This window comes from Neolamprologus multifasciatus, chromosome 20, assembly GCF_963576455.1.
Source record: "Neolamprologus multifasciatus chromosome 20, fNeoMul1.2, whole genome shotgun sequence".
NCBI lineage: Eukaryota > Metazoa > Chordata > Actinopteri > Cichliformes > Cichlidae > Neolamprologus > Neolamprologus multifasciatus.
In genome coordinates, this window is record NC_140458.1 from 4,419,307 (window position 1) to 4,442,413 (window position 23,107).

Consider the following 23,107-nt stretch of genomic DNA (forward strand, 5'->3'; position numbering starts at 1 on the left):
ATGGTAGTATGATAAAGTAAAAGTATGGTCCATAGAGATGTGTCTCCACTAACTTACAGTACAGGATTGCCATGTGTGCGACTTTTCTTCACAAGTGAGCTTTTTATATTAAGAGTGAAAGCTAAACATATGGGCTTTAGCTGATCTGATAATGTGATAACCCTCAGGTTGCAGTTACTGCAGTACACGTTATCATCTGGGTAGAGTTGCTATAACTAAGACATGAAAAGAAACCTGAATAGAAATCTATGTGTGGGCCCTGCAGTAGTAAATCAGGTGGTAGGGGGGAAACAGATTTTTAAAACATTTCTTTGGAAATTTTTTGTGTGTGCATGTTTCAATGACCATTAAGACAAAACTCCTAAACACAAACGTAACAATGCAGCCTATGCCAGCAGCGGTCCCCAACCCCCGGGCCTCAGACCGGTACCGGTCCGTGAGTCGTTTGGTACCGGCCCGCAAGAGTTGAGGCTCAGGTGTGAAATGTTTTTAGCGTTATTTTGTTATCGTTTTTATCGTTAACTCGATTTTCCTTGGTCTTTTAACGTGTGTTATGAATTAATCTTCTTTTTTTTGGTACCGGTACTAGTTTTATTTTGTTGAATTTATCCGCGACACCTTAAAGGCCGGTCCGTGAAAATATTGTCGGGTATAAACCGGTCCGTGACGCAAAAAACCCATATGGAAAAGATATATATAAAGATATATATAATATTATAAAGTTATAAAGTTCGTATCTGTCTTGTATGAAACTTGTATGAAAAGCATACAAGAGTGAAAACACATATAAAATCCCTTGAAAAATTATATAATGAAACTTGTATGTTTTGGATACTTACTAACAAAATATATGAAAGTAATGAGAAAGTGGCCACGTTCATGAGTAAATCATGTAAGCCTTATATGATTGATATATGATTTACTCATGAAAGTGGCCACTTTCATGAGTAAATCATATATGTTTTTACTATTTCTTTTCCATATGGGAAGGTTGGGGACCGCTGCCGTACAGTACCGTGAGGAGAGACCAAACAGACAATTCATAAACACATGGAACAACATAGAAGAGCCACAACGACAGGACAAGACTCGGCTGTCCATCTGCATCTACAGGACAAAGGTCGCTCTTTCGAGGATGGCAATGTTCACATTTTGGACAGAGAGGACAGATGGTTTGAAAGAGGAGTGAAAGAAGCCATCTATGTCCACTGTGAGCGACCATCTTTGAACAGAGGCGGTGGTTTACGACACCAACTCTCTGCCATCTATAATCCAGTTTTGAGATCCTTCCCAGACGCCTTAACGCCCACTCACATCCTGGGCCTTTTGACCTCAGGAAATCATACGATAGGGTGGGGCCAGGTTTGACAAAGGGTTCACTTGAAACCTTGGCTGATTGTGGACACTCGCTTTCCCACCTTGGCTCGTGTGATTAGGCAGAGGATCCATAGGAGGTTCATGACCCTTTTTGGGACACTCCCATAGGGCCTAAAATCTGGGACTCTCCACCAATTGCTCGTAGAGCTGAAGAAGCTTCTCGGATGAGAGATGAAACATCTTCAAGGAATCTTTCCAAGCTCCTTAGACTACAGTTCTGGGTATTTATAGTTTCAAACAGGAACTAACAGCTCGAGGGTGTGAGGTGGAAACTTGTGGAAGATGCGTTGTATATTTGTGTTTGTATGTCGTTAACTTTTTGTATACTCTGTCCTGTAGTTTGTCTTTTGTCATGTTTGCTGGTTGTATCTCTGTTATTTTGCCTGCCCCCCCACTGAGCCTGGTGCTGTCAATGCCAGTTAAACAGTGGTTCTTCTGTCCAACAGTCACCTTGCTCCTATTGGATCATCTGTTTGCTGGGGTTCTCTCGCTACTATAATCTTTACCTTACAATATAAAGCACCTTGTGATGTTGTAACCTGGTGCTGTCTGGGGTATAACCTGCCTCTACAGCACACTGACTTGGATGAGAGGTCAGGAAGATGGATAAAGCAGGGGGCTTTCAGTGAAGGGGAATGTGTAGATGTCATAACCATAGTTTTTAAATGTCAATTTGATGAGTTTCCATTAAAATGTAAATTGGAGGGTCTACCTAATTGCAGTATAAACCAATACTTAGATATGAATATGCCAAACCTGAAGCCAAGTTGTTTTCAGACTAGCTGCTTTCTCATTTCTGTTTAGAGTCTTAGTCTCTGATCGACCAGTAATGCAGGCGGTGGATGTTTTACAACCTAAAGCGAGTAAAGAGTGGCAGGACACAAAGCATCTCCTGAAATGTGATCTTGAGTCGGGGAGTCAGTGATTTAAAGGTAATCAATGAAACCTTAAAGTAAAATCTAAAATAAGCAGACAAGCAAAGCGGAGATGCTAAACGTGGATTATAAACTGGTTCTAATTAAGCTTCCAGACACAGCTTTTTGATCTAGATAGAGCCTGTTGAGTGCTTTTTGTGTATTTATACTCTTTGAAGGATTTGTTTGAATGTAATTTATATTTTCTTTACCGTCATTAAATCCCACTACAATAAATTAATCTCACTGACAAATATTATGTCGTTTCTGATGCATTTATCCTAGAACTCCAGTGTCTGAAAGCTAGAGGGCCGTGCTCCTGCACTGTGAGACATTCTCCTTCATCATGCTGAACAAACCCAGTCGATCACTGAGTCAGTCACATGTACCAGCTTCCCCACGTGCAGGCAGCCGTCTGTCCTGAAAGTGATATATATTTCTGCATTAATTTCCCCAACTAATCCTGACAAATGCCCAATTTATGTTCACAGATACATTTTTTTTATTGAATGAATCTAACAAGCGCTAATTTATGAACATGTTTTAAGTTATTCCAATTTCCTTCTAACACACTTTCGTGTATGCATTTATTCATGTGTTGACAGTCATGCTATTATCTTGGTTTAGAAGCAAGCATTTTATAAAGTGGGGCAAATGTTAACCTAACTCGTTAACCCTGAGCTGGTCGTCAGTGACCTACTGAAGGTTGACATATTAAAACACTGAGAACATTTATGGTGGACTAAGCTCATTAAACAAGGAGACGCAAGTCTGAGGCAAGTCTGAGATCATTTTTAACTCATGTCCTTGTAAACAAAGGGTTTAAACAGCAGGTTAGTGCAGCCGAGATTTGAGCAGCTGTCTGAAATTGAGGCTTCTTATGCTTGAAGTTCATTTACTCTGTAAACGTGTAGATTTGTTTCATCTCGTCTGGATTATTGTAATTCTTTGTTTACTTGTTTATGTAAAGCCTCTTTGGAGCGTCTGCAAGTTGTTCAGAACGCTGCTGCAAAGCTTCTGACCAAGTCCTCCAAGTCCTCCCATGTCACACCCCTGCTGATTCAGCTGCACTGGCTCCCCGTTAAATTCAGAATCCAGTTTAAGGTTTTGACCTTGACCTTCAGGGCTCTGCATGGACAAGCACCAACATATAAAAGTGAACTTTTACCTTCATACATTCCCAGCAGGTCTCTGAGGTCATGTGACCAGGGCTTGCTTGCTGTCCAACACACGAGGCTGAAAACAAAATGCGACAAAGCTTTTGGAACTGTGGCCCCCAGATTGTGGAACTCTCTCCCTTTGAGCCTGAGATCTGTGGACTCCGTGGTCGCTTTTAAAAAACAGCTAAAAACCAATCTTTTTAAACTTGCTTTTTGTTGATTTTTATTTTTAGGTTTTAGCTTCTGGGAAGCACTTTGTGACTTCTTGAAAGGTGCTATATAAATAAAGTTTTACTTACTTACTTACTTTTTTTTTTTCTGGTCTCACTCAAAAAATCTCAGATTTAACCATGTAAATGTAATTTCTTAGAGAGATGGCTGATATTAGTTATCCACTGCAAAAATAGTCACTAACTGATTCATTATTTTCCCCCAATGGAGTTCCACTTTCTAAAATAAAATACCAAGCTGTTTTAGGAAATCACTGAGCCCTTCTGTGCAAAGACACTAGCTATTTGCAGATTCTTTTAAATGGTTATTTTCTTCAACAAATTGGCCACAGAAAATAAAGCCAACGAAGAGCAATTATCCCTCAGTACCCATTCTTGTTTTTCTCCTCTTTTGATGGGATGTTTTTACTTTCAGAAAAAGAGATTCAGGCAATTAACCACATTCTCTAGCAGGGAAACATTTTCTCTGTTCACTTACTCTTCAATATTTTCATCATTTTGGGCGTAATTCTCCAGGTTGTGATGCTATTTTCTTCCACCCATACTAGTGTTTTCAAATACTGCACTGATTGGCCTGAGGGGGCGCCACAATAATCTGTTCATTGCCGTAACGTTTAGCAGTTTATCACAAACTTCAGCCTCGTTCTGATTTCCTTCTGGCTCTTCTAAGGCAGCTCTGATTGGCCTGAGGGGTGCACTGCGTTTGTTTACTCGTTACTGGTTGGCCCATGGGCTGCCTACATCATTCGCATGGGACAAAATGTTTATTCTCACACACACATGAGCGGGTGCGCGTGTGTGCACGCACATCACAACCACAAAACACACACACACACACACTTCCTCTGATGCACTCCCTTTCTTCTTCTCCCTGGATTTCTACCCCTCTCTCTGTCGTTCAAACACGAGGCTTAAAATAACACTCTCACACTCACACACACACACACACACACACACACACACACACACACACACACACACTTTCTCTCTCCTGACACACAGCTCAGTTGAATGGCTATGTGGGACAGCAGCTTGGGGATAGACAACTGATTCACTTTGAGTGGCACATGGATATTTATAGCGGTGTGTGTGTGTGACAGTAGGTGATTGGTGCTGACTCCATAATGGCTGTAAATTTGCTGTATGCTGGTGGATGTGTGTGCGTGCCTGTCTTTATAATCCTGTAATGGTGTGCCACTTGTAAACGTACCTGTGTGTGTGTTTGAGTCTGTGTTTATGTGTGTGAGAGAAAAACAGCCAGGTGGTCCGCAGTGAGCATGCTCAAAAGTCACCGTTTGTTTCTGCGGCGTCTCATTTCCCCGTGTAACCATGGCAGCGGTGTGGTGGGAAAAGCTGTATTGGACAGCGAGTCTTAGGCGCCACACGCACACGCAGGTCTGTGTCACCTTCAGATAAACTGCTGCAACCAGCAGTTTATTTTATGCTAAGCTAATGTTTCAGTATAGCTTAATACGGACCACAACTGGATGGCATAATTATTTGTTAAATATATACAACTTATTCTAATGGTCACTGAAGAAAAGAAAAGACAAGAGAAAGTATCCCCACATCCTCATCCTCAGGTGCTACTAGGATACCCAAGAGTATTATTGCTGTTCTGTCATGTAACGCTATATCGGTCGCGATATCAACTGCAAAGATCAACCGCCATCTTGACGTCTTCCAACAACGTTGTCTTCGACGGCTGCTCAAGATCACATATCGGGATCGCGTTACCAATGAAGAAGTATATCGCCGTGCGGGAGTAGAGCCGCTCCATGTCCAAGTCACCAAGCGTCAGTTCAGATTTGCCGGTCACATCCTTCGGCTACCGGACCCGAGACCTGCCCGTGTCGCGGTTCTGTGGAACCCGAAGAATGGAAAGAGACGGCAAGGAAGACCTAAAATAACATGGAGGAGGACTTTCCTTGAAGGTTTACGTTCAGTCAAACTGTCATGGGATGAAGCAACAACTGCCGCGATAGACCGAGTTCGATGGCGTTCTCTTGTCGCCCGATGCGCCGGTCGGCGCGGGAGGATCTAAGTCTAAGTAAAGTCATGTAACGCTTTGCTGTCTTTGGGCATCAGTGCTTTGATGCTCCGGCTCCCTCAGTACTGGACTGTTTCTAAAGAGCAATAATGACCAATTACACCAACAGATTCAGGTGCCTGGGTTGACTTGAAGAATTATCCCAGTCAGCCTTTTGGTCACTTGGTATGACCACATTGCCAAACAGAAATTTGATGTTGTGGACAAGATGAGAGAGTGATTTAATAAACCGAAACAGCAGTTTGGTCAGTTTGCCAGAGTGTTAAAATATTTATTGAATACTTGGTAGTCTAAAAAGAGATACCCAGACGTCTCTCTCTTCAGCCATGTCCTCCAGCTCTTCTGGAGGTGGGATCACCATAGCTTTTCCAAGCTACTCAAGAGATGTAATCTCTTCAGCATATCTTTGATCTGCTCCAGAGTCTCCTCGCAGATGGACACCCCCAAAATATCTGATCCTAGGAGACGTCCAGGAGTCATCGTAGTCAGATGCCCGAACCATTTCAAATTATTCCTTGTGACGTGGAGACGTATCGGCTCTATTTTCTCCTGTATGACTGAGGTCGTTGCCCTATCTTAAAGGGAAAACCCTTGGAAGAAGCAGGTTGCAACAGGTCATGGCTTTAGGTGAGGGTAGGAATGTAGATCAATCCCTTTCACACTCAGCTCTCTCTTCACCACAGCAGAGCAATACTACAACATTGGCAGCAGTGTCTTTGCTGCACCGATGTCCCAGTATTCTCTCATCTGCCCTGAGTTAAGTAAGCGGTCGTCATTAGATGAACCACATCATCTGCAACAAGCAGATAACTTTACAACCTCTGCCCATTGGCGGCACATTGTTATTCTATCCATCAAAGTTAAGAACAGAACCGGTGACAAAGGGCTGCTCTGCTGGTCCACCACCCACAGGGAACAAGGCTGACTTATTGCCGGTAATGCAAATCAAACTCTCACCAGGCCTGAACAAAATCCCAATGAGAGCAGAGACACCATACTACGTCTACAAAACCCATGTAGTCTGTGTTTGCATGATAGATGTTGCACGATTAACCAGTATTAATAACAAACATTGCTTATGTAATCAATAACCTCACTGTTTATATCAAGAAGATTTACCAATGCAACAAGCTGACATCTCAGACACGAGGCCTGATGAAATGTCTGTTGCACTGCAGTAAAAGAAAACAATGCATTGCTCTTAAGTGCCTGTACGCTATCTGTCGGCGTTGGACTGACAGTAAAATTAGCCAATTTGTCACTCTTTGTGAAACAGAACATTAGACTCAACAACCTCAAAAGCTTTTTAATCGTTTCAGAATACTCTTCCACCATGTCTTAAGTAATTTATTGTTTTCACCAACTGACAAAAGTGTTGTTTGCTGTTTGAATGTTTAAAACATTTAGTGTCAATGAAAACTGTAGCTGCTGAATATGTCTGAGTACCGCCAACATTCACCAACGGGATGGAAATCAAATCTGTTATCGATTCCTTATCGAGTCTCTTACTGATTCTCATCGATTCTCACTGACTCCGCTTTGAGAGTCACAATCATCGCCCGGCAGCATATCAAAAACATTACATTTGTGCAAATCAATTGCATGCTGTGGTCAAATGTTTGTGCATGTTGAAGGCATTTCCCCTCTTTTTCGGTTCACATTACTGTTTTTGTGTAATGACTGTATTACATATATTACACAGAACACTTTTGTTAAAAGTAATACAGTACTTTACTTAAGTACTCCCAGGAGAAAATAACGCACTATGCTACCAGTTACATTACTGTCACGTTACTTTGTAAAACAGCAGAAACACACTGTATCATAATTACTAGCTAACGACATAAATCTCAGGCTACAGTTCTACGCACCAACACAAATCTCTATCTTAATGAGGACACACATATGATCTTTCTCTTAGTATTTAGGTATGAACACAAAGTCCATAACACCAAGAAAAAATGAAAACTGGTCTGGCTGCTGGGCGGGGGTCGGCATTCACTTGCTTTTATTATCACTTGGCTAGCTTAGCTTTAGCGTGCTGTCTGGCTAGCTTAGCGTTAGCATGCAATTGCTTCCAAAGAGCTGTAGTTGTGTTAGCAGCATCATGCAGCTGTTTCTGTTCTGGATGCAGTTACCACTTCACTGTTTTTTTGTAAAATAAAAACAAAAGAAATGTCCATTTCCACACACCACTATTTTCCCCTAACACACAACCTAAAATCAGCTGACTGTAGAACAAGTGCAAGCAGGATCGATAGGCCAGCAGACTAACAATTCCAAGAAACTGGACCACTTGATTCCCATCGCTACACACCAGAAAGGACTCGGTGGCAGGATGCCTCATGTTCCTTAAATATCCTGATGTCCTGTTATTTAGCTTCACCGCTAACTCGGATTATCTGTAACTATTTTTTTCAGTCAGTAAGATGACAGAAGAGCACAAAACATATCCATGTCTCAATCACTTGATCCTCATTTTGTGTCCCACCTTTCCCTGTCTGCCTCTGTTTTCTGTGTTTGTTAAAAATTTAAATCAAAAAGGCATCATTTAGACTGTCTGACATAAGAATCAAGTGTTGTTGTGTTCATGAAATACAGTCCCACCGCGACAAAGGCAAAGACACATTAGATGCATTATGCAATAGACTTGCCATCCATTCCGTTTCTTGTAATGAGGTAGTCCAATCTGATCATATCCTTGATGTATTGTGCTCTAATTTACTTCACGGTCACACGGTAACATTCAATATTGCACCTCTAATTGGATCTGTTCCCGCTGCTGCTCCCTCCCCCTCCATCCTTTCCCCTTCTGGTTCACCTGTTTCTTTTAGATTACAGCGTAAATATGTACAAATCACTTTTACTGCTGGGATGCCTTATATAAGGTGAAAATAAATTGATTAGTAGTATAGAATTTGTTTTATACTGACTGTTTTTAATCACTACAGAAGAATTTAGCAAAAGTTGCAATGAGGTTGATGAGTTGGATGTTGGAAAACACATTTCTTCAAGCAATGAAACAAAAGCAGTTTGATCTTTGCTTGGTTCATTTTTCTAAGAGCTACATTATTTGATCTTTTTCTATGTTTCTGCAACAACTGCACACATTATATGTTCAATAACACTAACAGTGTACTAACAGCATACCTGTATGATCGCTATTATTTGTTAATCAGAAAACAAAGAGAAGATTGGCCACCTCAGGAGCATGAATTTGTGAAGTTCTTCATAAATAACTGATTTCAGCTTTCATTAATTTTTTTTAAAATCTTTTTATTTACACCTCCTTAAAATTAATATAATGAATTCTTCCCCACATTCCTGCTGTTTTCATATAGTGAAAAAATATTCACAATCAGATTTTAGAAAAACAGACTAAATTGAAAAGAAATCAGTTTAAATTTAAAATCTCAGTGACCTGCAGCAGGAAGTGAACCCTCAACTCGAGCTGTGGTACTGCCTTGCTCCGCTCAGCGGGTTTCAGGAGAAGGCTGGATGGGATTAACAGGAGTGGGATTAATTTAAACTGTGGAAAACTGGGAATGATTGTTGAATTTTTTGGGAGGAGATCGAGGGGGCTGACCCTCGGTAGCAGGAGGCTAAACGTTCTGAGAATAACGACCTTCAAAATCTGTGGAGACGCTGCAAAGAGCAGGAGGAGGGGAAAGGGGTAGTGCCTTGCTCCACTGTCGCCATGTCTCAGACTTAGAAAAGTAAAGAAAACACGAAGAACATACAGAAATAAATAACCAGCGAAAGAAATAACAGAGAGGCATGAAAACAAAGAAAAACGATTTTTGATAATTGGATTCATTTAGTTTCTCATGTTTATCCTTATTTATTTATTCATGATTGTTTAAACATGTTTAAACATGTGCCGATGCTCAAACTAGAAGCTGGAGGAAACGTTTCTCTGGCGACTTTTTTGGCCCTGGTTAAAAAGCTCAGCAGCTATTAGATTCATTTTACCGACTTTTACATCTGACTTTGGTTTTTCTCTCCAATGCCACCAGCGGGTCAAGGTTCTCAAACATCTAAAGAGCTACTTCATGAATTGGAGAACCATTTTTTTCACAGACAACAATAGTTCCAACACGGTGTTTTCTCATTTCCATGGCGATGCTTTGAGGTTGCCTTTAGCGTCAAGTTTAGCGGGTTTGTGTCACAGCACTTTTGTAAAGGATTTCCGTGACATTTACTCACATGAAGCTCACAATCTTCTCTTCCTGGTTTTTGTTCGAGCTTCATAATATTTTATGTGCATTTAGATTTTGCATTCTTTTGCTATTTGATGATGTCTGAATACTACGTTCACATTTTGATCCACAAAGCACTGGAAGGACTAAAACAGAGCATTTTAAGCATTAAAAAAATCCATTGCTGCAGTATTATCAGTACTATGAATTCTTTTTGCTAGGAGTAAAAATTTATAATGGCAGTTTTTATTCACTTTTTACTGTTTGCCGGAACTGTGTGTTGCCTGAAAAATGGCATTTTGTCAAAATGATATGAAGAGAATGGCGTGGGAAATGTTGTAAGACCAGGTTTCTCATGCAGGAGGAACATTCAGGAGACTCGGTTCTTTCACGCAGGAACACTTATGTTCGTTGATGACATGGTCCATTAGATCAGTGGAGTAGAGGACGGAAACTTTGACAGAATATTAAAATCATTACATCTCAAAGTCTTTTTAAAATTCTGATTTTGTTGGTTGAAGACATGCTGGGTTTGTTTGGCTCCACGCTGAGCCGACCATGGGGGGTCAAGCTCTTCACATCAGTAGGGATATTTTAAATGGCCAGTGTTTGCTTGTCTTGTCACTCTGCTACACCCTTGTAACACCATCACATCCAGTATGTTGACATGGATGTGCATTGCTGTCAACTTGAAATTTTACTGTTGTCAGATGGATACAAATCCTCTCCTCCGCCTGTTCGCAGCAATCACGACTACACCTCACTGCACTTAAAATACTGCAGTAAAGTTGAGGCTCTAAAACAGTTTACACCTCACTGATAACATCACCTGTATGCCGTGAAATCACTGCACGCTTACACACACTATACAGATTATATAAAGGATGCGTTTTTAGAGAAAAATACGCCAATATTTGTTATACAACTGTTATTTCAAGATCATTCTCAAATAATTTTATTCAATTTGATTATTATATCACCAAATCTCAACAGCAGTTGCATAAAAGATGCTATATATTGTACACCCTACAATAATGCATAGCTGTGGTAGACTTGCTACATGACAAAGTGGTTCATCAGTCGAGAGTCTAAGATTTTTGTTTACTAACTGTGGTTAGCAAACAGTTTCTACGTGCATTACTGCAAGCAAGCTAAATAACAACACCACATAGTTTCATGTGCCAGTAATAAAATTACATTTTAAGACATTAAATAGTTAAACTATGTTTTTTAATGTAATATTCAAAAGATAATCTGTTTGTTTGTGTATGCGTGGAGGCAGCAGCGTGAAGCAGTTAAAACAATCCGGTCGTTAAGTGATGACGTGACGAATCCTACTTCCGGGCCTAAAGTAGTCTGCGTTTAATATGGCTTTTGTGCTGTTAACATGTTAACAAAAAAGTTAGCTTGTTTATATTATGCTAACATAGCTGTGTCGCTAGCGGTCACGTAGCACATCATTAGCTACAGCTAGCCAAACTTCAGTAACCCTACAAATGTCACTGCTGTTTAGTTTTCTGTCTTCATTTATGTTGGAAGTGATAACAGAGCTGTACGTTTTAATTTGTTTCCAAAACCCCGCAGTCAGGACATGCTACATTGTATTTAGATAGAAGCTAGCGAGCTAACTTCCTGCTAACTTCTAACTCCGTTAAATGTCATAAATTCCGTTTTCATGGATGCCTGGATGTTAAACTCAATTGTTACACCTGGTAGAGCACAACGCCGATCATTTTATTAAAGATGAAAGACTTTAGACAGTTTTTCAACTCTCAGTAATGCCATAGTGATCGTTTGATATATGGACCTGCAGCCGAGTTTAGGCCCAGACACGGCTAGTGACGTCAGACTTAACGACCGGATACAACATCCTTTCACCCGTTTTGTTGGACTTGCCAATGTGGGCTAGCTTCTGAGCTGGGCATTAAGATTATAAACAGTGTCAAATGTAGACGTGGCCACTGTAATGTCACATGTTAGTTAGTAAAACCCCATTTTTGAAGCCTCAAGCTGTGCATTTTAAAAGCAGACATGAAGATAGTTGGATGGATCCAACTTAGAAGTCAAAGACACCTCATCCTCACTGGCTAATGACTTGTGATTGACAGTCCTTAGCAAATAATCCTTTGGCTCAAATTATGACCATAATTAGAAAAAAAGATGTACTCTTCTATTTACTATGACCTGAAACTAGAGTTTAATCTACAGAAGTGTTTACTGAGGTCACAGAACAAAACTTTCAATATAACCAGAACCTGACAGTGAATGCAGGTTTAAGGTACTTCTGCATTGGTTTGAACTTTAAGACCGAAAGCTTAAATGTCCATCTTCTATATACAGTCTTTGGCTGAGACTGACACTGTGCTCATGAGAAGTTGCTGATCTTCATCGCCTTTCCCCTGTTTTTCCACGTCAAGGACTATTGAAAATCAGGCTCGCCTTCAAAGAGAGTAAATCTTTGATTTTGACATTCTGACGTTGTTATGTGCTTCCAATGGGAACAATCTAATTCGCTGCAGCAGCTTTTAATTTGACACAGATCCACTCTATTAGAGTAGAAGCAATGTCAGCCTGAAGATGGAAATGGAGTGTAACAAGCTGACAATTCTGTCTGATATCAGCCTGTGATATTTCCGTAATAGCTGTATAGCTGAGTCATCCACTTCCACACTTGTTGCCATTTTTGTCTCCTTGAAGTAGGAAGATGACGTCTTTGGCTTTTTAATCCCGCCTACAAAGACTCCATTGGCTCGTTTATTTTATCTGTCAGGGGGGTGGCTGTCAATTAGCACCACACCAGACCTGTTTGAATCACATTCAGAGGTTCGACGAACAGATGGAAAGAAGAGGAGAGCAGGGAGGAATTAAGGATTCAGTGGAGGAGAAAGAAAACAACAAAGAAGGAAAACAGAAAGAATTAAGGATTTGACTCTCAGCATCCATCTCTCTTTCGCTGTTCCATTATTATTTATTTCTCCCCCTGGAAAATAAATATCTTTCCTTCTCCTTCATCCACCCATCCGTCCTCCACTTCCTATCTCTCTCTTTCTATCTGATTGTTCCATAAACAGTGATTGATCAGCAGCGGCAGCAGCTCACCGATCATCTCCTCCTCCATCCCTCTTTTCTTCTCTCCCTTCATTACCTTTTCTTCTCTCCCTTCATTACCTTTTCTTCACGTCATAAATCTCCACACCTGTCCTCCCCTCCTCTCCCTGCTGCTCCTCTTCACCTCTTCTCACCTTTCTTTATCACCTCCTCACCTTTTCTCGGTGCCCCTTTTCTCGCTTGTTCTCTCTCTCTCAAGGCTTTTTTGTTTATCGTGTTATTTCTGCAGTTTTTCCAGGTATCCTTTTACTTTTGTTTTTAGCCTTGGTTGGTTTCACCCTGTGGCTTTTCTTTTTCTCCTCTTTCCTTTTTTGTTTGGTTTGCTTTTATTTCCCAGTCTCCCCTTATCTTCTTGATTGTTCATTCTTTTTCTTTTGTTGCCTAAAACATCAAATTATTCCTGTTTTTCTTAAGATTTTATGTTTCTCATTCCTCGGCTCTTCCCCTTCCTTTCCTTCTATCACCTCCTCCTCCAGCGTGGGTTTTATTTCCTTTGTCTTTTCCTTTCTCACCTTTCTTTCCTCCTCATTAACCTTTTCCTATTACTTTCCCCTGTAACCTGTATATCTGCCTTTCCTCTCCTCCTCCTTGTTTTCCCCTTGAAGTCATTTCACAGCAGAATGACATCTTTGAATTTTGCAACTCCTGAGTGACGGATGCACGAGTGAGAGAGCGAGAGCGAGGAAGGCAGAGCGGCGGAGAGATAAAAGATCAAGCTCGAGCCCTTGAGTTAAATGATAACATCATCCGCTTCACACACACAATTCCCAATTAAACACTTCAGTGCTCGCCATGATCGTATCTGATCAGCAGCTTGGCAGATTTGGCAGCGGCGATCAATGCTCGCTCACCTCCGTTATGCACATGCACGCATGTAAATACACACATGTGCAGAGCACGCATTCACACGCACACACACAAACATCATGTCCTGTCGAGCTGTGTCATTCTCTGCATGTCTCTTTCACTTTATCCTTCTTCCCATGATCTTTGCATGCTTTTGCATTTTTCTGTCACTCACATAATCTCACACGGCATTCTTCTCCCTCGTTTTGTCTCATTTTTCTTCATCTTCTGCTCCTTTTCCTCCTTTTTCCTTTCTCTTCCCTCCTTATACTCGCCCATAATCTCACATGCTCTCCTCTCTGGGCTGGGTTTCTCAGTCTCAGTGTGGCAGTCTAAGTAGGTCGGTGTTGACAGCTGAGCTCTACACAGACAGAGAGGAGACATTATTTCTGCTCTGTGTGGGCCTCTATACAATCACTCACTCACTGTTTATGGCTCAGCCTCATATCTCCTGTATGGCCACAGTAAAACCAGAGAGTGACATGAGCTGGGTAACAGGTCCATGCTTTGCAGTCTCCCTCGGCACCAGTTCAGTGTGAACTCTGAAGCTCTTGACACATGCAAAATTTTGCTGGGACCCACCAGCATTTGTCAGGGGATGTGTGGAGTTGCATTTATTTGTCACCTACAGTGTGGACCACACAAATGTAGTCTCTGCATGGTCACAGACACACTGCTTTTCATTTAAGCTGCTAAACTTTCTGAAGGTTTGGTTATATTATGGATGTGACCTGAAGCTGCAGACGCTCGGCTTTAATTTGGAGGTTTGAACAGAATTATAGTATTAACTGTTTCTATAAACAGTTCTCTGTTTTTATGGAACTAAATGAGGGGAAAAAAATCACGTAATAATAATTAAGAAATGCTTATGTTAACTAGTTTGCTGTTTTTAATCTGCACCGGGAAGCATTTGATTACATTTGAGCCTCTACTTTAGAGTTCATCCTGTTTCTGCCTTCATCAGTAAACACTAGTGAACCAATGCCACTGGAAGCCACATGTGGCAACATTATGAAATTAAGAAACAAAGCAGCTTGTATAGCACCAACAATCATCCCACAATCAAAGTGGACTTTTCTTCATTCTGATGCTCGGTTTGATCATCATGACCGTGTCTGCATGACTAAATGCAGTTGCTGCCGTGTGAGTTGCTGATTTGAGCGAATGAGCAATTGAACAGGTGTAGCTAGCAAAGTGGCCAGTGAACGTATAATGATGTATCAGCTGCCTGGAGAGTGATCTTCACTTGGCTGGAAGCTTTTCTTTTTCACCACTGAAAAGAGCCGCGATCATCAACCACTGTCCTCCTCCGTGGACCTCTAGGCCTTTTTACGTCAAAGTCACCCCCATTTCTTTTCTTTGACTGCGTCAACATGTTAATTAATCTGGTCCTAATGTCTTCTCTTATCGCTCTGATGGATTTGTTTGGTTTCTGAAACCCAGTACTAGCTGTCTAGAGGGAGGAAGCAGAAGGAAGCCTGAAATAACAAAAAGATGGCTAAAGACATAGAGCTGACTGGTGAACAGAGGACAGGTGAAGACTGAGGCAGAGCTGAAAGACAGGAAATAAAAGTGACAAAACGAGGAGGCACTGAAGGAACTACAGTAAACACACATGAAAGAAGAAAGTCAAAATAGTAACTGTGGTTTAACCTCCTAAGACCCGAACTCTTCCACAGCATGCATTTTTAATTTCTCTTTGATATTTCGGCTGATTGGGACCCGATGAATGTAAAAACAAAGAATTACCAGATTTTTTTAACCTAATTTTTGTTTCTAAGAAAATGAGAGCCACATATGAGGATATTCATTTAAAATTTCAGTAGAACAGTAGCAGTATAATGTCCTCGTAAGTGGATATCAGATTGCTTGTAGAGCAAAATTGAATATTTTGGTCTAAACAACCCAAAATGTGATGTCCACATATGTGGACGCCAGGTCCTAGGAGGTTAATACAAACCTGAAATTCTAAACTAATAGAAGAACAGGAAAACAATCTAAAAAGGTACTTTAAGCTCCAAAGAAACTAAGCAATGACCAAAATTAAAACAATGCAAAAAGAACAAATGAATTACCAGAACAACAATGAAATAAAAACAAAAACAAATTATACAAAAACTCAAATTCAGAAATAACAAACTGCAAACACTAGAAAAACAGAATACATCTTCCAAAATAAAATAAAAAAACATGATCTTTTTTACTTGTAATACGTGTCGTGGTGTCACATCTACAGCATCCACATGCAAAAGCTACTCTTAAGTGTCAACTTTTTTAGCAGCTTAGTCAAATAATAAGTAACAGCCAACTAACACAACCCTTTAAGATGAGTTAATTGTTCATTCAGACTTGAGACCTTCAAAATAAGATGCAGTGTATGAAATAATCCAAATGGATGACATTTTATTTAAATCTGTACTTAAAGCTTCTATTAATCATACGAAGGCTGAGGTTTAATATGTTGTGAGAGAATAACAATGGAGAAGACAAGAAAAAAAAAAAAAAAAAAAATTTATTCTTCTTATTGGTTCCATTCGGTCTTTAAGTGTGACGTCATTAGCCGTTTCCAGGTGTAAACTCCGCTTCAGGTCCCAAAGTCAAACGAACACTGCGGCAACACTGAGAGTTAAAAACTGTCTAAATTCTCTCATCAATCAATTAAGTTTAAAATCCAGGCATCCATGAAAACAGAATTTATGAAATTTAACAGAATTAGAAGTTAGCAGGAAGTTAGCTCGCTAGTTTTCACCTAAACATGATATATCATGCTCTGACTGACAGAATTCTGAAAAAATTCAAACCCACAGCTCTGCTATCACTTCCCACATAAATGAAGACAGAAAACTAAACAGCAGTGATGTTTGTAGGGTTACTGAAGTTGGGCTAGCTGGGATATAATGATGTGCTACGTGGTGGCTAGCTACAAAGCTATGGTTAGCATAATATAAACACATTAGCAAACAGAAGCTGTAGGATGAACGCTAACTTTTTTTCCACTAAACGGACCAAACTTCAGTCAGGAGAACAACTGAGATAATCCATCCACAATACAAAGTTAGTAATTATTTTCTGCTGAATGGGCTGGGCTGTAGTTACACCGTAAGGTTTTAAAAACTGAGCTTTAAAATCAAAAGTGATAATAAAAACCGAGAGAGGCCGACAGTGATCACTGCCTTTGTTTAGGGGCTTGTTCTGATTAAATAGAACAAGATACAAAGCATTAAAACACGTTAAAAACTCAACAGCCTTAATACACGAAGAGTAGTTTGTCCTGGAAGCAGAGTTCATACGTCATCATTTAAAAACTGGGGTGGAATTAAAAGGGTTCATTGGCTAATGAAATGCATTTGATTAGCTGCTCACCAGTTAGCATGAGTACCTGTATAAAAGCAGAAGTTTTGACAGTTTGCTGTTGTGGAGCATTCAGAGGCGTAAACACATCAAGGAGGAAGCATATCAGCGATCAGCTTTCTTGTTGCTCTGTTTCCATCTATGAAGAGTTTTAAGGCCATTAAAGTCCATCATTCTACAGTGAGAAAGTGTTCAAGACATCTCAACAAATTTACCCCAAGGTCAGACCGTGCAAGGCTCAAAGAAATTGCAGAAAAACCCTCCCCAAAACCCCATAGCTACATCTTAGACTCTACAGGCCTCAGTTAGCATGTTAAATGTTAAAGGCCTTGACAGTACAATTATAGAAACATTGAACAAGTATGGCTTGGTTGGAAAGGCTGCCAAAGAAAGCCAATTATCTCTAAACAGAACATGACAGCATGGCTTCACTTTGCAAAGTTGCATCTGAATAAACTCCATTCAGTTTTATTTTTATAGCGCCAAATCACGACAACTGACGCCTCTGGGCATTTTATATTATAAGGTAAAGAACCTACAATAAGATAACACCAACAATCAGATGCACTTGGTGACAGTGGGAAGGAAAAACGTCCTTATAACAGCACAAGCACATAAAGCACCAGATGTTTGGAACAATGTCCTTCAGACAGATAAGACCAAGATGGAGATGCTTGGCCATAATGTACAGCATCCAAACCACCACCTCATGTTTACCTCATGCTAACTGTCATCACGGTGAAGGAGGGGTGACGATTTGGGCTTACACGGCTGGGGCACCTTGCAGTCATCGAGTCAACCATGAACTCCTCTGTGTACCAATCTAATATTCAAGGATCAAATGTGAGACAGCTAAAGCATTGCCCAAGCTGTGTCATATAACAGGAAAATGATCCTGAGTACAGCAGCAAATCTACAACAGATGAGCTGAAACCAAGGCGTTGCAGTGATCTTAAGAGAGCTGTGCAAAAACCCGCAAGCATCAATGAGCTAAAGCAACACTGGAAAGAGGAGTGGGCCTCCACATTGTAAGAGACTGATAAAGTCTGTCAGAAAACAGTTACTTGAAGTTATTGCTGCTAAAGGTGGTTCTAAAAGCTACTGAATCATAGGGTGTAATTAGTTTTTCACAGGACTATGTAGAGCTCTGTATCTGTAATCTGCAGCATTTCCTGACCTAACCTGACTCAACAATCACTCATCTATCAACACGTGTGCATGGGAAGAGAAATAAAGCATAAATACACAAAATAAAGTGCTTAGTGTGACCAGGAGGGATGATTACAGCAAGTAAAACTCACATCATTGTTTGTATGAATTAATGAATCCATTGCTTCTCTAAAGAACTGGATTTTAATGAATTAGCTAGCACCATGTTCATTTTTAAACACCACAGGATTATGACGTTTGTGAATTTGTTGTGCTTTTCATGTGCGTCAGAGCCACAAATATAAATAGATTTCACATTTGATGAAACATTGAATATTAAATTGATCTTTCTTGAGTGTTAATAGAGTTTAACCAGTAAATCAGTTGGTTTTTATCATATATACTAGTTTGGATATCTCAGTGTGTGTGAATGCAGCATGTTTGTACTGTAAATGTGCCTGCATGGTGTTATGGTGTGTGTTGTTCGTGTGTGTGCAGTGTACATATATGTCTGTCACCGTGTGTGTGCTGCAGAGTGGAGCAGAGCCCAGGGCTGTCCTGCCTCTATTCAATGTGTTTAATTTTGAGCTTTTTGACAGCTGCATTATTCACAGACTAGCAGCAGGCTGACTGTTCTAACCTCCATCCACCCACTGCAGGGGGCTTTTCATCTCTGCTGGGGGGGAAACTGCTCATGCTCTGCCACGACGCTGTCACAGTAATGTATGCCTGTGTGGCTCCGTATCGCCGCTGCATTTTTAAAAAATTCAATACTCCAAAACTGCTTTGTGTAGCAGTTTATGAAAACAAACAAACTGCAAATGACAAAGCGATGCTGCAGACGCACCCCGGTCTCACTACTTCAGATGCTGCAAATTTGTCTAATTTAGATGTGTCAGGCTACTTTGTTGCTACCATCACGAAACATTATGTGATCCATCCATGTATCCTTTTTAGATCAGTGGCTTTGAGCCTGCAGTAATGTGCTAATACTCCACTACTGTCCCAAAGCTGTGCTGAGGGCCTGCACTTAAACATATAAGAGATCACAAAAACTGACAGATAAACGTCGACTTGCAGGTTATTTTGAACAGAATTCATCTGACCGTCCTGGTTTACGCCTCCTGGCCATTATTATTTGAGTTTTTAACTAAAAATACGCCATAATCGAAGAAGTGTTTGTTTAAACTCTTACCTTGTGCTAAGCATGCTCAACAATTTAACATACCAGTGTCAGTTTGGTGCAGCTCTGTGCTTTCTTGCTTAAACAAAACTGAGCCGAAATACAGCAAAGACTTCAGCTCAAAGTTTGAAAAAGCAGGTCCAGAGACTAGAATCTTCTTTAAACCCCCCCAAACAAACACTTTACAGGTAGTGTCGATACATTTCACAGTCTGTAGCATGTTGTTTTCCATTACCTACCATCAAGCACCACAAAGAAAACATATTTCTATTTGTGGCGATTACCTAAGAATACATTCTTATACTGTAACAACAAAGCAGCTGCATGCCACATTTCTACAAACGAGTCAAAGCCCAAAGAGGCCCGTGTTAAAAAGGCCCAGCTCTCTAACATAGATTAACTTTACAACTTGGCACAAGAACTTCCTGTTTTGTTCTCTAAAACAGCGGTCCCCAACCCCCGGGCCTCGGACCGGTACCGGTCCGTGAGTCGTTTGGTACCGGGCCGCGAGAGTTGAGGCTCAGGTGTGAAATGTATGGTTTTCAGGGTTTTTATCAGTTTTCAGCTTTATTTTGTTATCAGGGAGTTTACAACCCAGTGGGTCATGTTATGCTAGCTTCTTTGTGTACAGTTTATACATATTATACATCCAGCATTTATTGATAAGCATCATTTTTAAGTTGGATTTTAGCTGTAGCTAATAAATGTTTAATTCACATTTATTATCTCCTCCTCTTAGCCTTCTTTCCCGTCTATTTTGCTTAGGAAATTACATTAAATGGAAGAAAGTTCTCAGCCATGCTCTTAATCTTTGAATTCATGTGGTCGCAATGGCACAGGTGCATAAACTCAAGCATGTAACCATGACAACCTGCCTTTACATTTGTGAAACACAGGGTGCTTCTAAAGAGCTCAGTGAACTTGAGCACGCGCCTGTAATAGGATGCCATCGTTGCAGGAAGTCGGTATGTTCCTCGATCAAATGCAAGTTGTATTATTACAAAGTAAAAGCGTGCAGGAACGACAGCAACGCGCCCGGCGCATACACTGGATAAAAATCACCAACCTTCAGATTTCCCGGGGCATTGTTACACGTTTTGCCGTGATACTGGGCTGCCTAGAGCGTCTCCAGTTAGTGACCATCAAGTCTGCACTGCAGCTGGTTGACTGGTATATCAGAGCTTTTCACCTGCTGCTGCCAAAGAGGATACGATGGAAGCAGTGAGAGGGAGCCAAAACAGTAAGGTTACAAAGCAGACCGCTTAGCAATGACATGAAGCACCTTATAAAACCCGTGAGAGTGAAGCAGAGCTGCAGCGTCATAACTCTCTGCAGGTTTATCACCACGACTGACCTCTTTCACATTTGATACACTATATGAAAGAATTACTTAGCTTACTTAAGATGAAACTGTACAGCTCAAAAAAGCCTAAAAGTGTGAGAATACAAATATTTTTTACAGGTTAGCAGCTCGAACACATCAGAAAACTTTAGACCTATCTTCAAGTTTGAAGACACATTCTGAGGGAGCGAGGTCAAACCAAACCCTCGAACCTCCCGTCAGCTGGACACAAGCTTCCAAACCAATGTGACCCAGCCAATCAGACATGAGAACCAGCACCGTGTGTATCAGAAGAGGCATTTGATCATGCAGTGTGTGTGTGTGTGTGTGTTGAGAGGCAATAAATGTCACTGATTGCTGGCGTGATAATGGGCCGGTTGAGAATCACTTCAGACAAGTGATGAAGGTTAAAGAGCTCTCTCTCTCTCTCTCTCTCTCTCTCTCTCTCTGCCTCCTTTTAACAGCTGAAAGATTTGCAGGATGTACAGAAATTTGCTGGTGTGTGTGTGTGTGTGTGAGAGAGAGAGAGAGAGAGCTAATAGATCAGCTGCTCGTTAAAAGCCTGGTCCTGGTACCAATTTATCGCCGTGTAGACTGACAAAGGGGAGGGTCAGAAGTTGAGTCCAGTCTTTGATTGACTGCAGGAGCGAGTTATTAGTAAACCTTTCATTCTGTCGTTCCTGCGCACTGCTTTTTCTCTTTTATGGATAATTTAGAGTGATGGCTTGACTAACACGTATGTCACTGTAGCCGGCATGTAGACTTGTGCCATCAGAAACAATACTAAGGTGTCATTAGTCTTGTAAACACTAGAATAACATTAATCATTAGAAAACGATTGAGTGATTGGAGATAACAGCCTCATAGTGTCATCATTATTAGTGTAATTTGCTCTTTGAGGAAAACAAATCATTAATTACTACTAAGTCTAATATCTGTTTCCTGTTTCTAGCTTCGAAATGTGTCCCGAATGTGCATCTGCTGATCAATTTCAAGTCAATGAGGCGTAATGATGAGAAATTCGTGGCATGAGAACAGACGAGGTGACAGTTATTAGAATAATGTTTATAATTACAAAAACAGAAATGTTCACGACTCTCTGACAGCGTGATGCACGAGCCACGTGTCAGGATGAGGTCTGATCACATTCTCCGTCGAAACCACAGGCGGTTATAACTGCCATCACTTTTTTCTGGTTTCAGACTTTGCATCAGATTTAGGAGCTTGCTCCCATTTAACCACAGCAGCACCAGTGAGCTCCATCCTCGGGTGTTCAGATGATAAGTGCCGGGCTTGCAGTTCATCCAAAAGCTGTTGGGTGGCGCTTTAAGGTTTTAACACAGCTATTTCTTTATGGATTTTGAAGCTACAATCATGTATTGTATATTACAGCTGGACATGACATCATCCCTTGGTTTAGCTTTGATTTTAACAACATGCACTAAAAACGTGACCTCATTTGGATGAACGTGGTTATGGACAGCAAGCTTCAACTGTAAAGTCTATGGAAGCACCACATAAACACAGACAGCTGCTAATTGTTGCCAAGACACATAGAAATAATTCATTTGCTTTATATTACTGCTCAACATCCCCTGAGACCACAGCAGTGAACTTGTCACTGTGTATATGTAACAGGGTCATAAATCACATTGTTATAATCACACAAAATGTGTTCTAAACCCCCAAACTGTTCCTGTTATACCTGACTTTTAGGACCTCCAAGCCTGTAGTTATGTTCATTATCAGTTAGAGCCCCTCCTCATTCTTTTCTTCTTCTTCTTCTTTGGTGCAACCCTATAAATACAGTGTACCCCTTTTGCCTCTCCCCTTTTCTACAATTCCCCTGTGGGAGAGGTGGGTGTCATTTCTTTCCCAACACTGTAAAACGCTCATATAATGCATATTTAGCCACCTGGATGTTTCTGATTGTGATTTTAGTTCAATTATTGTCATTATTAAGCCTGTTTTTTGTTAGATGTTACAAGTGTGTAGTATGTATGTATCATAAATGGGTTTTAGGTGCCATAAATGCTAGCATGGATATATACTTCTTGCTAGCTTGGAAGTTGTGGTGGGTTGAGCTAACCCTCTTCCCCACTGTTTGTATTTGGTCGTAGGAGCTGGAGCGGGCAAATTATTTACTTGGAGGTCTTTCTTTCTTTTACCTTTTTTATCAGGTATGTCGGATTTCATGT

At 40.7% G+C, this 23,107-nt stretch overlaps 1 protein-coding gene and 1 long non-coding RNA gene across 2 annotated transcripts in view; both read left to right on the top strand.

Moving 5' to 3' along the window:
* xkr7b (XK, Kell blood group complex subunit-related family, member 7b) overlaps positions 1–23,107 on the top strand; it is a 125,137-nt gene that overhangs the window by 78,141 nt on the left and 23,889 nt on the right. The window lies entirely within an intron of this gene.
* Positions 1–23,107, top strand: part of LOC146494145 (uncharacterized) — a 46,328-nt gene that overhangs the window by 16,027 nt on the left and 7,194 nt on the right. The window contains exon 2 of the long non-coding RNA XR_014871540.1: positions 8–22,931. This is a non-coding gene — a long non-coding RNA (uncharacterized LOC146494145). The remainder of the gene's footprint in view (positions 1–7; positions 22,932–23,107) is intronic.